General features: G+C 33.7%; 1 protein-coding gene across 5 annotated transcripts in view; it reads right to left on the bottom strand.

Annotated features, from left to right (window-relative positions):
- Nucleotides 1-14,506, bottom strand: part of TBC1D5 (TBC1 domain family member 5) — a 550,248-nt gene that overhangs the window by 502,782 nt on the left and 32,960 nt on the right. For all 5 annotated transcript variants that reach the window (XM_032594665.1, XM_030328643.1, XM_030328649.1 and 2 more), the window contains exon 2: nt 2,056-2,115. The gene's annotated coding sequence lies outside the window, so the exon portion shown is untranslated. The remainder of the gene's footprint in view (nt 1-2,055; nt 2,116-14,506) is intronic.

Here is a 14,506-nt window from a genome sequence, read left to right as displayed (position 1 = left end):
TGCACACACATGTTTATTTTCCAATGAAGACCACTTGGTAACACAGCTAATACTCCACAAATAAGTATTAACAGTGTGGCTGGGAATATTGTCATGACAACTCACATAGTAGATCTTATTCAACATTGGAGAAGGTGGCTTTCTTCCTCAAAAGAAGTCCACAGTGGTATACTGAAGTGCATTTTGAAATAAAATTCCTTATCTGACAGTGTTTGTGGTTGTTCATCTCCAAAACAGAAGTCACGGATATGTATGATACGCACATTTTTTAAAAATTTTTTTAAATGTTTATTTATTTCTGAGACAGAGAGAGACAGAGCATGAGTGGGGGAGGGGCAGAGAGAGACGGAGACACAGAATCCGAAGCAGGCTCCAGGCTCCGAGCTGTCAGCACAGAGCCCGACGCGGGGCTCAAACTCACAAACCTTGAGATTGTGACCTGAGCCGAAGTCGGTCGCTCAACCGACTGAGCCACCCAGGTGCCTCACATTTTTAAATCCATGTATAGAAATCAAATGAAACCACTTCCTTTAAGACAAGTATATGAAGATACTAAGGCAATATTCCAATTAAACATTCATATACTCAATATTTCAAAATAAGAAATTCTAACTTGAATTGTACAATGCTGCCTCTCTCTGAAATGTTAAAATTGTGAAGTACACAGTAGTTCACTACAAGCAAACACAGAAGACCTAGTTCTGCACACAACACTGTTTTACCCAAACAACTACTTAACCTATTCATTAAACCTATTCAATAAGAGAGCCCTAATAACTGCACTACCTTATGAAATAGAATCAGACAAAAGAAGAAATACCTTATCTGGTTAAAAATAGAAACTTTACAAAAGAGAATTATTAGCTCAAGTCAGAGAAATTATAGCTTGCATTTATAAAGGCCCTTGTCCATTTTAGTTCATTAAAATAAAGTGGTATAAAACTTTCCATTAAGAGATATGATATGAAATAAATATGTCATTATGACTGATATAAAAATCTATACCAACATCATGCGGTTTGCCAAATACGCATATAATGATAACTTAAAAAAAACAAAGGCTTCATCAGTCAAATTTATATCTCAGGGATCCAAATGTAAGTTGGACTTCATTTCTCTGAACTTTCCTAAAAATATCCCAGTAGTAAAATAGATTTGCCACTAAAATAAAATAAGACTCTATTCATGATTCTAAAGCAAGTAAGAAATGCAGACCTGTCCTTTAGAGATACAAAGGATAATGTGGACTGAGGTTTACATGTTCAATCTCAGTTTACATACTATAGGCTATATCATTAATTTGTAAGTGACTCTACAATGAGTATGTACACAACACATAAACATTCTATCATCAGTAACCCTAAACAGGTAAATTTAGAGCTAAACAAAGCATAACTGGAATTTCATCTCTACCATAAATTACTTTAAAAAAAAAAGAAAGAAAGAAAAACCCATGGCCATTGCAATGAATACACTTTTGCCTTAGAGCTAATACTTTAATTTTAAAGAACCGCAAAGAAAAAAATCAAAACTAGTCAGTAACAATGCAGCCTCTAAAAGCAATAAACTCAAAATTAAGTTATAAATAATTTAAAGCATGTCATGAAGATGTATTAATAATTCATCAGATAAATAATTTACTAAATAATCAAATAAATAAATAATGAAATACATAAATAAATCAGCAAATAAATAATTCTGCAAAATAACCTAAACAATAAGTCACCCAAACAAATCACAAGCCTACAAAACTACAATGATTTTCTGGATTCTGATAGTTTTAAATAAGCAAATGTACATAAACTAGATCAATCCTTGTTAGAATTAGAAATATTTTTCAATGGTATTGGTAAAATCCTCATCTCAATACATAAAAACACATTTTCAATTTTTAAAAGACTGCATTGGATTAGTTCTTATAAATTATTAATAAGATTATAATATATCCTGCTCTATATTTTACATATAATATCTTTGCCTAACATATTTTCCCCTGAAACAACTGGATACTTAAAATATTCTTAACTTACATTTGTTTTTCAAAGCAATACTTACAGTATAATGGCGCTGTCTTTCTGATAATTTTCCTGTCTTCTCAAAGTCTTTGCAAATTTTCTGCAGAGGTAGAACAGTAAGAATAAGCTTAATTATTACAGATAAGATTTCATCACTAATGAACAAGGTTTTATAATTCTACAAAGTAGCAATGAGAAGTGGACATTTGTTGTAAACTGTGCAAAGTTTTTAGAAGTCTTTAGTAGACCAAGTACATGCTGACAGAGGCTAGCTTCCTCTATTGGAGCTGACACACCAGCTGTCACAATTGGCAGGATTTCAGATATGAGGACAAAAACTTTGAAGGACAATGTGATTGGCTATCCTCAATTTGAGAAGCTCAAAGTCGTTGAAAGAATACAGGAGATCACTTAACTACTACATTTGAATATAGTGACAATCTAATTAGAGCACCACAAAGAGTCAAAACACAACTGACCTCATAAATGAGTTTTCGCTGAACATTTAAAGTTTTTGTCTACCCACGGTAATAATACTCTTGAAGTCCATAAATAGTAGATCCGAAACTATGATAGCCTTGCCCACAGAAATAAGAACTCTGAAATGGGTTTTCTATACATTCCAAAGAATAAACTCAAACAAGATAGCACAACATTTAAAATTAACCAAAGTTTTTTATATAATGTATCTCAATCAACTATCAAAACAACCTTTCAGTTAGGTAATATTTTACCTATTCACAGTTAAGGAAACTGAAGCTCAGTAAAACTATTATACTGCCTATGCCCCCAAGTGGAAGGGAAGATTCTCTCTCTACACAACTCCTTGAACTAAAGGTCCCTTAAATCTGACCCCCACCTAAAAAAAATACAGCAAATCCTAAAACATCACAAATTGGTTAGAGCAGGGGTTCTCAACTGGAGAACAATGTGCCTCCCAAGGAACATTGGCAATGTTTGGATACATTTTTTGGTGGTCACGACTGGTATTACTGGCATCTAATGGGTAGAGATCAGGGATGCTGCTAATAAACATTTACAATGCACAGAAGAGACACCCCCCCCCAAGAATTATCTGGCCTAAAATGTTAATAGTGCTGATGAGAAACCTTAGGTTAGAGTAAAATGATTTTTAGCAGTGTATGGTTTTCCTCTTATAGTACATATTCGGTTCAGAGATGTAAAGTTGTTTGTTATGTGTATAACATTGTATACAGTGGAATACCTTGGGAAAAAAAATTTATATCCTTCAAAGAATAAATAGATATATGGGAACTCTGTAGTTTCTGCTCCATTTTTCTGTAAAACTGAAACTGCTCAAAAAAAAAGTTTATTGGGGCACCTGGGTGGCTCAGTCGGTTGAGTGTCTGACTGTATTTCGGCTCAGGTCATGATCTCACAGTTTGTGAGTTCGAGCCCTGCATCTGGCTCTATGTGGACAGCATGGAGCCTGCTTGGGATTCTCTCTCTCCCCCTCTCTTTCTCTCTGCCCCTCCTCTGCTCACGTTCTCTGTCTCAAAATAAACAAACACACAAAAAAACCGTCACTCTCTCCCTATGCCCCTCTCCCTTACTCGTGCTCTTAAAAAAAAAAAAAAGTTTTTTAACTTTTTAAATGTAATTTATTTCACTAAATTTATGAATACTTTATTAGAATCAATACTAAAAAAAGTCTACAGTAATAAAATTTTTTTTAATTTTTCATTTATCAAAATTTTTCCAATAATGTTAATATGAGAACATTAAAAGTCACATTTATGAGCTGACTTTGTCAAAGTGACTAGCCAATATATTTAATAATATTAAAAATCATAGGACAATTATACAATACAGTATATAATCTGCAACTGTTTGTGGTTGATTTTTTCGGCTACTTTTGTTTTGGGTTTTGGGGGTTTTCTGTTTGTTTTTGTGTAAACGCTACCTCCAGTGTTTTCTGAAACCGTATGTGCAGTAATTATTAAAAGCACTTGAGAACAAAATCCAATAATACTGTCATCAAAAAAATCCAGAAATTATGTATCATTTTAAGTATTCTCCTTTCAATATCAATTAATCTCTCTCCAGTCTTCAAGTAGACTTTTGTTCACAACATAGATCTAGAATCTACCATGATACAATGCATGTTTTCTTATATTTGACCTACTGTCTACATAGAGTATTAAACAATGTTATCCCTTATCAGGTAGGATTAGGTCACACCCTTCCCAAGCCAAAAAAAAAAAATGTATTCAAGTAATAATAATGACTTTTTTAAACAAGAGGAAAAATAGGAAGAGAATTTTCCCCCATATAAATGTCCAGAAATAGACATCAAAAGCTGATGTGACAGCTCCAAATATTGGGGATCAAGTTCCTTCCATCTTTTTGCTCTACCACATGTTGTTTCTATTCCAAGTTGCCTCACACTCCAAGAGGACTATGGGCACTCTAGCTAATACTAATAGATCCACATTGCAGGCAGCAGAAAGAAGGAAAGGGAAAAAATGCCCACCCTGCTCCCTTCTAACTCTCATGCTTTATTTCAGCTTACAGCTTATAAACCATAGCTTTGTCTTTTGGCCACGCCTAACCATTTGGGAGGATAGGAAATGTAGTCTCCAACATTGGTAACAATGCCCAGCTATAATACTGGTATTCTTCTTACTAAGGAAGACAGGTAAAATGAATTTTGCAGGAGAAATTGTAAGACACAGACTACAGTGGAGGTTACGACTCTTCAAAGAAAATGAGAGATGCACTCTAAATTTCTCACTAGCATGGTTCACTGCAAATTATAGGTGCACGTATATACGTGTGTATGTGTAAAAGAAAACCTAAGTGTTTAACATTACGTAAATGTTGACAATGAGATACCACCTCACACCAGTCAGAATGGCTAAAATTAACAACTCAGGCAATGACAGATGTTGGTGAGGATGCAGATAAAGAGGAACCCTTTTGCACTGCTGATGGGAATGCAAACTGGTGCAGCCACTCTGGAAAACAGTATGGAGGTTTCACAAAAAATTAAAAATAGAACTACCCTCCGACTCAGCAATTGCACTACTAGGTATTTATCCAAAGGATACAGGTGTGCTGTTTCGAAGGGGCACATGCACCCCAATGTTTATAGCAGTGTGCTATCCATCGACAGATGAATGGATAAAGAAGATGTGGTGTGTGTGTATATATATATATTATATATATATAATATATATAAATTTTATATAAATATATAAAATTATATATAAAAAATGATAAAATATTTTATATATATTATATATTATATATATAAATATATATATATTACTACTCAGCAATAAAAAAGAATGAAATCTTACCATATGCAACAACATGGATGGAACTAGAGTGTATTATGCTAAGCAAAATTAGAGAAAGACAAATATCATATGACTCAATCATATGTGGAATTTAAGATAAAAAACAGATGAGCATAAGGGAAGGGAAGCAAAAATAATATAAAAACAGGGAGGGGGACAAAACATAAGAGACTCTTACATATAGAAAACAAACTGAGGGTTGCTGGAGGGGTTGTGGGTAGGGGCATGGGCTAAATGGGCAAGGGGCATTAAGAAGGATCCTTGTTGGAACAAGCACACTGGGTGTTATACGTAGGGCATGAATCACTGGATTCTACTCCTGAAATCATTATTGCACTATATGCTAAGTAACCTGGATGTAAATTAAAAAAAAAAACAAATAAATAAAATAAAAATGCTAAGTAAATGTTGAAATTAACTTAGGGATAATCTCAGAACAGAATGCTATGTGGTCACTAAATATGACACTTTAGAATTTTACTGATATGGAAAAGTGTTCATAATATTAAATGAAGAACATGCTATAAAACATTTCATATAAGGGGCGCCTGGGTGGCGCAGTCGGTTAAGCGTCCGACTTCAGCCAGGTCACGATCTCGCGGTCCGTGAGTTCGAGCCCCGCGTCGGGCTCTGGGCTGATGGCTCGGAGCCTGGAGCCTGTTTCCGATTCTGTGTCTCCCTCTCTCTGTGGCCCTCCCCCGTTCATGCTCTGTCTCTCTCTGTCCCAAAATAAATAAACGTTGAAAAAAAAAAAATTTTAAAAAAAAACATTTCATATAAAATAATCTCTATTTTCAGGGCACCTGGGTGGCTCAGTCAGTTGAGTGTCCGACTTCGGCTCAGGTCATGATCTCACAGCTCATGAGTTTGAGCCCCACATCAGGCTCTGTGCTGACAGCTCAGAGCCTGGAGTCTGCTTCGGATTCTGTGTCCCTTTCTCGCTCTGCCCCTCCCTTGCTCATACTGTCTCTCTCTCTCTCTCTCTCTCTCTCAAGAATAAATAAAAAACAGTAAAAAATATTTTTAAAAATAATAATCTCATTCTATATCAACATAGATACATACTAACACATACATATATGTATGCACAGTATATATTTATACTCATACATAGTACATCATGCATCTGTATCTAGAGAGAGGCTGAGACCATGTAAAATTCATGAGAATGGAATTAATCTAAATGGTAACAGTGGTTTAAGCTTTGGGAAACATAACTAATTTTCATTTTTCTACAATGAACACATACTATACTTATAATTATTTTTCATGAAGATTTTGGCCTAGCTGAGGAAAAGCACCTTATAAAAGTATTTAGATTCAAAATTCGATTTATACTTTTACTTACAATATGCTGATAAAAAAAAAAGTGGGGCGAAATCTATAACTGAGCTGTATCTTTCCCATCTGGGGCAAAACTTGTAGGTTTCTCTTTGGTTGGGAGTAAGAAGCTAACCTATCTGGGCCCCATTTGTTTTCAACTTACAAACATTCACATATCACATTTGTCAGCTTTATTCAAGTCACTCCTAGCCAGATGCTACATCCATCATTCTTAACAATTTACTCCGACACATTGATTACTTTGTTCATATCACTCTGTAGAACTAATCATTCATACTTCAAACTTCTACAAATCCTACCATCTTCTATATTTCTGAATTTTTTCTATTCTACTGTACATTTTTCTGGGTACTTATATATTGCATACATCTAAAAGAAATTATATCCTTCTTGTATCTTTACAACTATCTTGCATCGCCTTGAATCTTCCAGAGCTATCACTAGGTATACATACCATTGTTACATTGGAATTAACTCTATTTGTAAGTCTCATATTTGGGATGCCTGGAAGTTCTGCACACTTTCTAGAGTGATTTCAATTTCCTAAGCCCCCACTACTACCATATAAAACTAGAAAAAATGGAAAAAGGCAAGCAATTGATATATTTAAAACTACTAACATGTATATTGGATTGACCAAAACAGCAAACAAATATATCGTCCCCACGCTCTAGAACTTGGGGGAAATAAGACAAACACACACACGCACACACACAGAGCAGGGAGGAAGAGAAAGAAATTCAGAGACAAATGTATAATCCAGACAATATGTACTACCAAAAATCCAAACGGTAAAAATCACAGGCACAGATAATCAGACAAGGCTCCTCAAATGAGACCAAATTAATATAGGGCTAAAACAGTGGGTCTCAAACATGGGAGACGTCATCCCCTACAAAGCACATGTGGCAATGTCTGGAAACTCTTTCATTTATCACAAATTGAAGGTATTATTTGCATCTAATGGGCAGAGGCCAGGGATGCTAACATCCTACAATGCACAGGATAGCCCCCACAGAAATGAATTATTCAGCCCAAAATGTCAACACTGCTAGAGGAAGCAGTTGGAGTCAAAATAAGAGATAGCATTTAAGCAGGATGGAATGACATGAGTAAAAGAATGATAGCTACAATATACGATGTCTTTAATAAACCAGAATATGACTAGTGAAAGAAGGGGGGGGGGGGACGAGATTAGAAAACATAACTAGGCATAGACTGTGATGGGCCCACACAATAAGTCTGACAGACCAAGGAGATAAAGAAAAATGCCTATTATAATAACAAAAACATAAGACAGCTGAGGCGCAAAATAGCAACATACTTGATAAGAGACAAAATTGTAGATAGATGTAGACACTGATTTCCAGCAGTATGGCAGACTAGATTATCTTGATACTGTTATATATCACTTTTTAAAGTTAGTAGAAAAATCTATTTTAATGAATTGCTTAGCTAGCAAGAAAGTACAGTATTCACCTAAGCTATAAACAAAATAAACGTAGAATAAGCAAACCCAGAAAATAGCTTTTATCTTGATAGTAGGTGTCGCACTGCAGAAACTGGGCTTACATCCTGATGGCTCCACAGGCTCAGGAGACAGACTCTAAAAGTCTATCAAAAGGAAACCCTACATAAAGCTGTTACTCTGAAGGGCTATACCCTCATGTTAATAGCACCACAAAGATCTCCCTCCTGTTACCCTTTACAGTCATACCCACCCTTGGCCCCCACCATCCCTAACCCCTGGCAACCTCTAATCTCTCTGATCATCTCTAATTCTGTTATTGCAAGAATGTTTTATCAATTCTCTTGACACTGTAACCACAAAGTATAAGCTTCACAAAGGTTCTCAGGATACACTCATGCTACTTGTAAAACCCAATAAACCTCCTATGACAATGTTATTTAAGTACTCTAAATTGTTAGTACCCCGAGGCATCTGGGGGAAGAAGCATAGGCAAATTATTGGTGAAAGAAAGTAACTTCAATCCAGGCCTCAAAGAATCCACCAACTTTCAAAAACAACTCTACTCAAATTTTTAAAAAAGTCACAAAACATACAAGGAAACTAGGCACAATGAATGAATCAACACAAACAAAAGACAGCAGGATTAGACTACAGATTCTTCAATTATTGAAAAGATTATATAATAAGGATGTTCCAAGCAATAGAAAAGCTTAAAATACATGTACGAGTTAAATAAATCCTCAAGAAATAAAAAACACAGGTTTTAATTTAGGGTAAAGTTAAATAGTAGACTCAATACAAATAAAGAATCACAAAGACTTTTAAAACCTATGTAAAAATTCAGTTCAGAGAGACAAAGAAAGAAAATATGTAAGAGCAACTAAGAAAAACAAAGAATAGAGTAAGAAGGCCTAACAAAATAATTCTGAAACCATCTGTGATGAAGAACCATTTTTCAAATTTTTAATCCACTGCAGACAAAGCTATAAATGTAATAAAAGTAAATTTGTTTTTTTTAAAAATCTTGTACTTAGATATCATAGTAATAATCAAGTTGTTATTAAAAGTTTCTGAGGGGCGCCTGGGTGGCGCAGTGGGTTAAGCGTCCGACTTCAGCCAGGTCACGATCTCGCGGTCCGTGAGTTCGAGCCCCGCGTCAGGCTCTGGGCTGATGGCTCAGAGCCTGGAGCCTGTTTCCGATGCTGTGTCTCCCTCTCTCTCTGCCCCTCCCCCGTTCATGCTCTGTCTCTCTCTGTCCCAAAAATAAATAAACGTTGAAAAAAAAAAAATTTAAAAGTTTCTGAATGGTTACTCTGAATTTTTGTCCTTAATTCATCACAGACCAATGAAATCAGTTTGCAGACCAACACTGACCTGAAAATCACATTTGAAGTAGCAATGCTCTGAAACACAAACAGATGAAGATTAGAAAAGAATTTAAAAGAGAAAAGAGTAGAGGTAACACTGGAACAGATAATGGTTGAAAATTTCCCAACCTAAGTGAAGACACAGTTGGACAGTCTAAGATGCAAGAAAAAAACAGATAATAAACATAATAAACAGGTAAACATGCGGTTAACTCGTTATCAGTGCAAAGGCTACAGCCACCACAATAACTGCAACACAATTCCAGACTTGCATTTTCTATCATGTTTTTAAAAACTAACGACTTGGCTAGACGTGCTCTAGTAGAGACAAATGGTCTCAGTAGAGACAAATGGTCTCCGTAAAGAAAGTTATTGAGACCAGGTTTTAACAGCTAATGATTTCCTTTCCCACTGGAAACATTCTGGCCATACTTTCACTAAACACTAAACTCTGTCCATGCTGCCACTCACGCTAAATTGTGTTTGGTTTATTTAGAGCTATTTTTAATGTAACAAAAAAACACAAAACAACAATAAATATTCTTGTATCTTTAGAGTCTGAAAATATTTTCAATTATACTGAAATGAACAGGATTCCAATTTCCATTACCTGTCTTTTTCAATGTGAGGTGAGCTACAAAATACTTCAGCATACTTTACCTATCGAATCCTCTAAGCACAACAGATTCTTTTATTTCTAAACACAGTTTATTTAAAAGACACTGCTCAGACATCTAGCAGAAATCAAATGGAAATTCAAACCTACCTGAAAAAAAGAAATTATACCTCCTGAGGAAGAAGCATAACTACTATTTGTGTAAGTGTTTGGTCATGTTTTCAAATGCTTGATACACATCTAATTGAAGCATCCCAATAAACTGATGGGATCCTGGTTTCACAGAACAGATATAATAAAGGCTAAAAGCTTAGAAAGTCAAAAAACATGTTGAACGGCATCAAAAAACACACAAGAAAAGACATGTAAATTAAATGTAACAATATAAGGAGAAAAAGATACCCAAAATCTAACCAATGGCTACTTCTTCGCATCATACCCCATCACATGCAATTGAAAGGACAATCACTAGGCACACGTAGCAAATAAAGTAAATGAAGTGATATACTAACCTATTTGATTCTGTATCATGAAATTCAAACAATTTATCAAGATTTTTAAAAATTTCACTGCTTATTGAATCTTAAGGTTCTTATGGTGCTACATCTAAGGATATGGGAAAAAATTTTAATAGAAAACTGGGCTAAGCAGTTAAAACGTCCATCAGGTAAAAGTGAGTAAAGGCTGAGAAAGGCAGAAACTGTCAGACCATTTCAAAAACCTCAGCGGTAAGGTCCTTAAATAAAATTTTTTTCCAAACTATTCCATAGGTATACAGATTCAAAGTTAATGCCTGAGCAGATGAAAGATACCAAACACCTTAACTTTGTGGTTTAGAATAAAGATGGATTTAAGCTGGAAATTTATGATGAATTTTTTATGATGAATTTTTTAATGCATTATTTCAACCAGACACATAGTCAGACCGTAAGATATTTGGCCTTATAATTTAAAATTCTGACAACCCACCCCAAGTTTAACTAATCACCAATCCATTCCAATACAAGAAAAATGAAATACTCTGTGGTGCCTTTTGAGTTTTTATTCAAACTTATAATTAAATTTGTGTGTATTCTTCTCAGCTTCTTCAAGTCTTCTTCGTGGAAAGAAAAAGGCAGACTTTAAAAACATACACACATACATATACATATCGAGACATAAAAATGTTCCCATAATTGTAAGCTTCTCACTGCTACTTCCTGATCGTTACTTAAAACATAAAAGTGAACAAGTAAATAAATTTTTAAGGTAATACTAAAAATCAATGTTCTTTTAAAATACATTATTAAGGGGCGGTTTAAGTCAGTTAAGTGTCCGACTTCAGCTCAGATCATGATCTCAGTTTGCGGGTTTGAGCCCCACATCAGGCTCTGCACTGACTGTGTAAAGCCTGCTCGGGATTCATTCATTCATTCATTCATTCATTCATTCTCTCTCTCTCCAAAGTAAATAAAAATAAAATAATAAAATATATTATTAAGTAAAAGCAAATTGCAAAGATCTTTCTATGGCATCCATTAAAACAAGCCACAAAGCCAAAATTCTTCATCATAAACATTTGTAAATGGCTTAAAATTGGGGGGAAATAAAGGTTAGTACTTTTCACCTCTTGAGCTTACAACAGGGACACTCTAGTAACTAAAATCACTGACATCTGAAGATTAATATCCTAAGTCAGAGAATCAAAAGCTTTCCCACCAAAACACCTCTAATAAGCACCTCAACAGGCAAAAAATTCATATACATGGGGATCTGGGAACAGAGGCCAAAATTGCTAACAGTTATCATTAGTTTTCTCAGCAAGTATTATCTTAAATAATTATGTTAATTCTTTCCCATTCCATAATATCTCAGCTCAAAAAGAATGCACCATGTTTGTCCTACTTCCTCACTAGAAAGGGTACATACAGTTAAGGGTCTCGCTCTTCTGCTCAAACCAGAACCTCATGCCTCTGTTCAGCGGAGCACAGATTTTATACACGAAGAAAGCTAATTCTAATAAATTTCTGGGTTTAATCAGCTATTCTTTTCCATAAACACTAAATCCACCAAAGAATTAACTCTACCTTTACACACACACCACTAGTAAGTTGTTCTTTTAAAATTTTTTAACCAACGCTTATTGCTTGAATAGTTCAGCCTTAAAACGTATCACATATTATAGAAAAATAATTGGTAACCATGTTATAGCCAACTCTTTCTTCAGTAATTAAGGAATAACTCTAGCATTAAATTGCAAATATTAGCAAGAAAATCAAATGGAGATAGTTCATGCCTTGTTCTCACCTAATTATGAAAATTATCTAAAAAGGTTATATGACTTATTTCAAATTCTATATAGTTAGAAGTTATAACTATTCATAATTATACATTTGAGCTTAAATTATCTTAAATTAAATATTCTGAATTTAAATTATCTTTATGAATTTTATAATTAAGCCAGTCTTATTATTGTATTAAATCCTTTAACAAAAAATTATATCTAATCTGAAATTTTAAGAACTATTTTTTAAAACAGTCATTAATTTTCAGTCACCTTTTGATTGGATTGCCATTTACATATAAAGAAATACAGGGTAGTATTTTTGCATTTAAGTTCTAACAAAGGTAAATAAAAATCATTAACTAAAGGTTATTTTAAGTTTTTAAATTTAAATTAGTGGGTTTCCTAAACTTCTGGATAATTTTTGGTAAATGCTTTTTGTTTAAAATTATAAACTTCCACATAATTATAAATGCAATTTTAATCTAAGTTTTTTAATTTGACATAATTTAAATTCAAAGGTATCGTGAATAGTTATTATAACATTTAATTACACTGTGTTTGAGACATTTATTTTTATATCACTTTAAGAAAAAAATTACAGGTCATGTCCTATCTCTACTCTATTTTACTATCAATAGATTTTATCACACATGAAAATTGATCCTTATGTTCCAAATATATATATATAGGGTATATATATATATATATATATATATATATATATAGGGTATGACATTATATCCATTTTCTCTCTTCAATAACATTTACAAAAATTGTCACAGTGAACTTAGTCAAAAAATGTGAGTTAAGATTTTAAAGTACATTTTATGGGTAAAGTTCCTAGAATCCTTAGATATCTAAATTTAATTTCCTGAATAGTTACTGAAAGATTAAACTACTATAATCAAACACTTTTACAGCAATAAAAAAAATTAATTCAACAAAATGTCCACATAGGAGAAATATTTTATGTTTCTGCCAAAAGCCCAATTATTTCGATATATGCCAATACACAAAAATCAGGTAAAACAAAATACATAGTTGTGGGGAATTCTGTATGACAGCTTTACTTTTATGAATTAAGCACAAATCTAGTGGTTAACGGCAGTTAATACAGTTTCTCTACAACTATACACATAAGTTAAATAAAATAAACAATGAATACATAAAAGTAGTTCCACTCTATCCATAAGAAGACCAAGTTAACTTCCTGAGCAGAAAGAATTGAAAAAGGAACATGCTAAATAATATGAAACCTAAATGCAGATAAAGCTGTAAATCAATTCATTGGATAAGCTTTTTTTTGAGAAATTTCCGAACTATTAAACTAAATTTATATACACACACACACACACACCCATATATATCACACCCACATATAATATAACAATATCTATGTTCCCCAACCAGAATTTATAACAATGACATTCACATTATGAATTCAAACTCACATAACTATGAACCTTTATTTGTTTCACTTTATGTGCAGTTATTAAAGAACAAGCAGAGATAAAATTAAAGTCCACTGTTCATCATTCCCAGTGCTATTTCCTTCTTCTTACCTCTTTATTAGCAACCATTGTCATGAGATTGACATACAGCCTCCTAATTCATTTTCTACATTTTTATCTACATATTTAAGTGAGTCGTGTTTTGTATATTTTTTCAATTTTCATAAATGGTATCATAGTGAAAATACTTGGTTTTTCATTCAACATTATCTTTGAGATCTAAATATAGATATACTTCATTCCTTTCAACTATTATGACGTACTGAATCACAGGCGCATACTACATTTTATTTATCCATCATCCACCAATGGACATTTAGATTGTTTCTAATTTTGCACTATCACAATGCTTTAATGAATATCCTTGAACAAATCTCCATGTTCATACATAATACAATGTGAACTTTGTTCTCCAAAGTAAGGTTTCTCAACCTCAGCACTACTGACATTTTTGGAATGAGTAATTCTCTATTGTGGAGGTCTGTCCTGTGAACTGTAGGACATTTGGCAGCATCCTTGATCTCTACTCACTAGATGCCTCCCCAGATGTGACAATCAAAACCATCTCCAGGCATTGCCAAATGTCCCTTGAA

Source organism: Lynx canadensis, chromosome C2, assembly GCF_007474595.2.
Source record: "Lynx canadensis isolate LIC74 chromosome C2, mLynCan4.pri.v2, whole genome shotgun sequence".
NCBI lineage: Eukaryota > Metazoa > Chordata > Mammalia > Carnivora > Felidae > Lynx > Lynx canadensis.
Note: the sequence above shows the minus strand (reverse complement) of the source record. Positions and strands in the feature narration are given on the sequence as shown.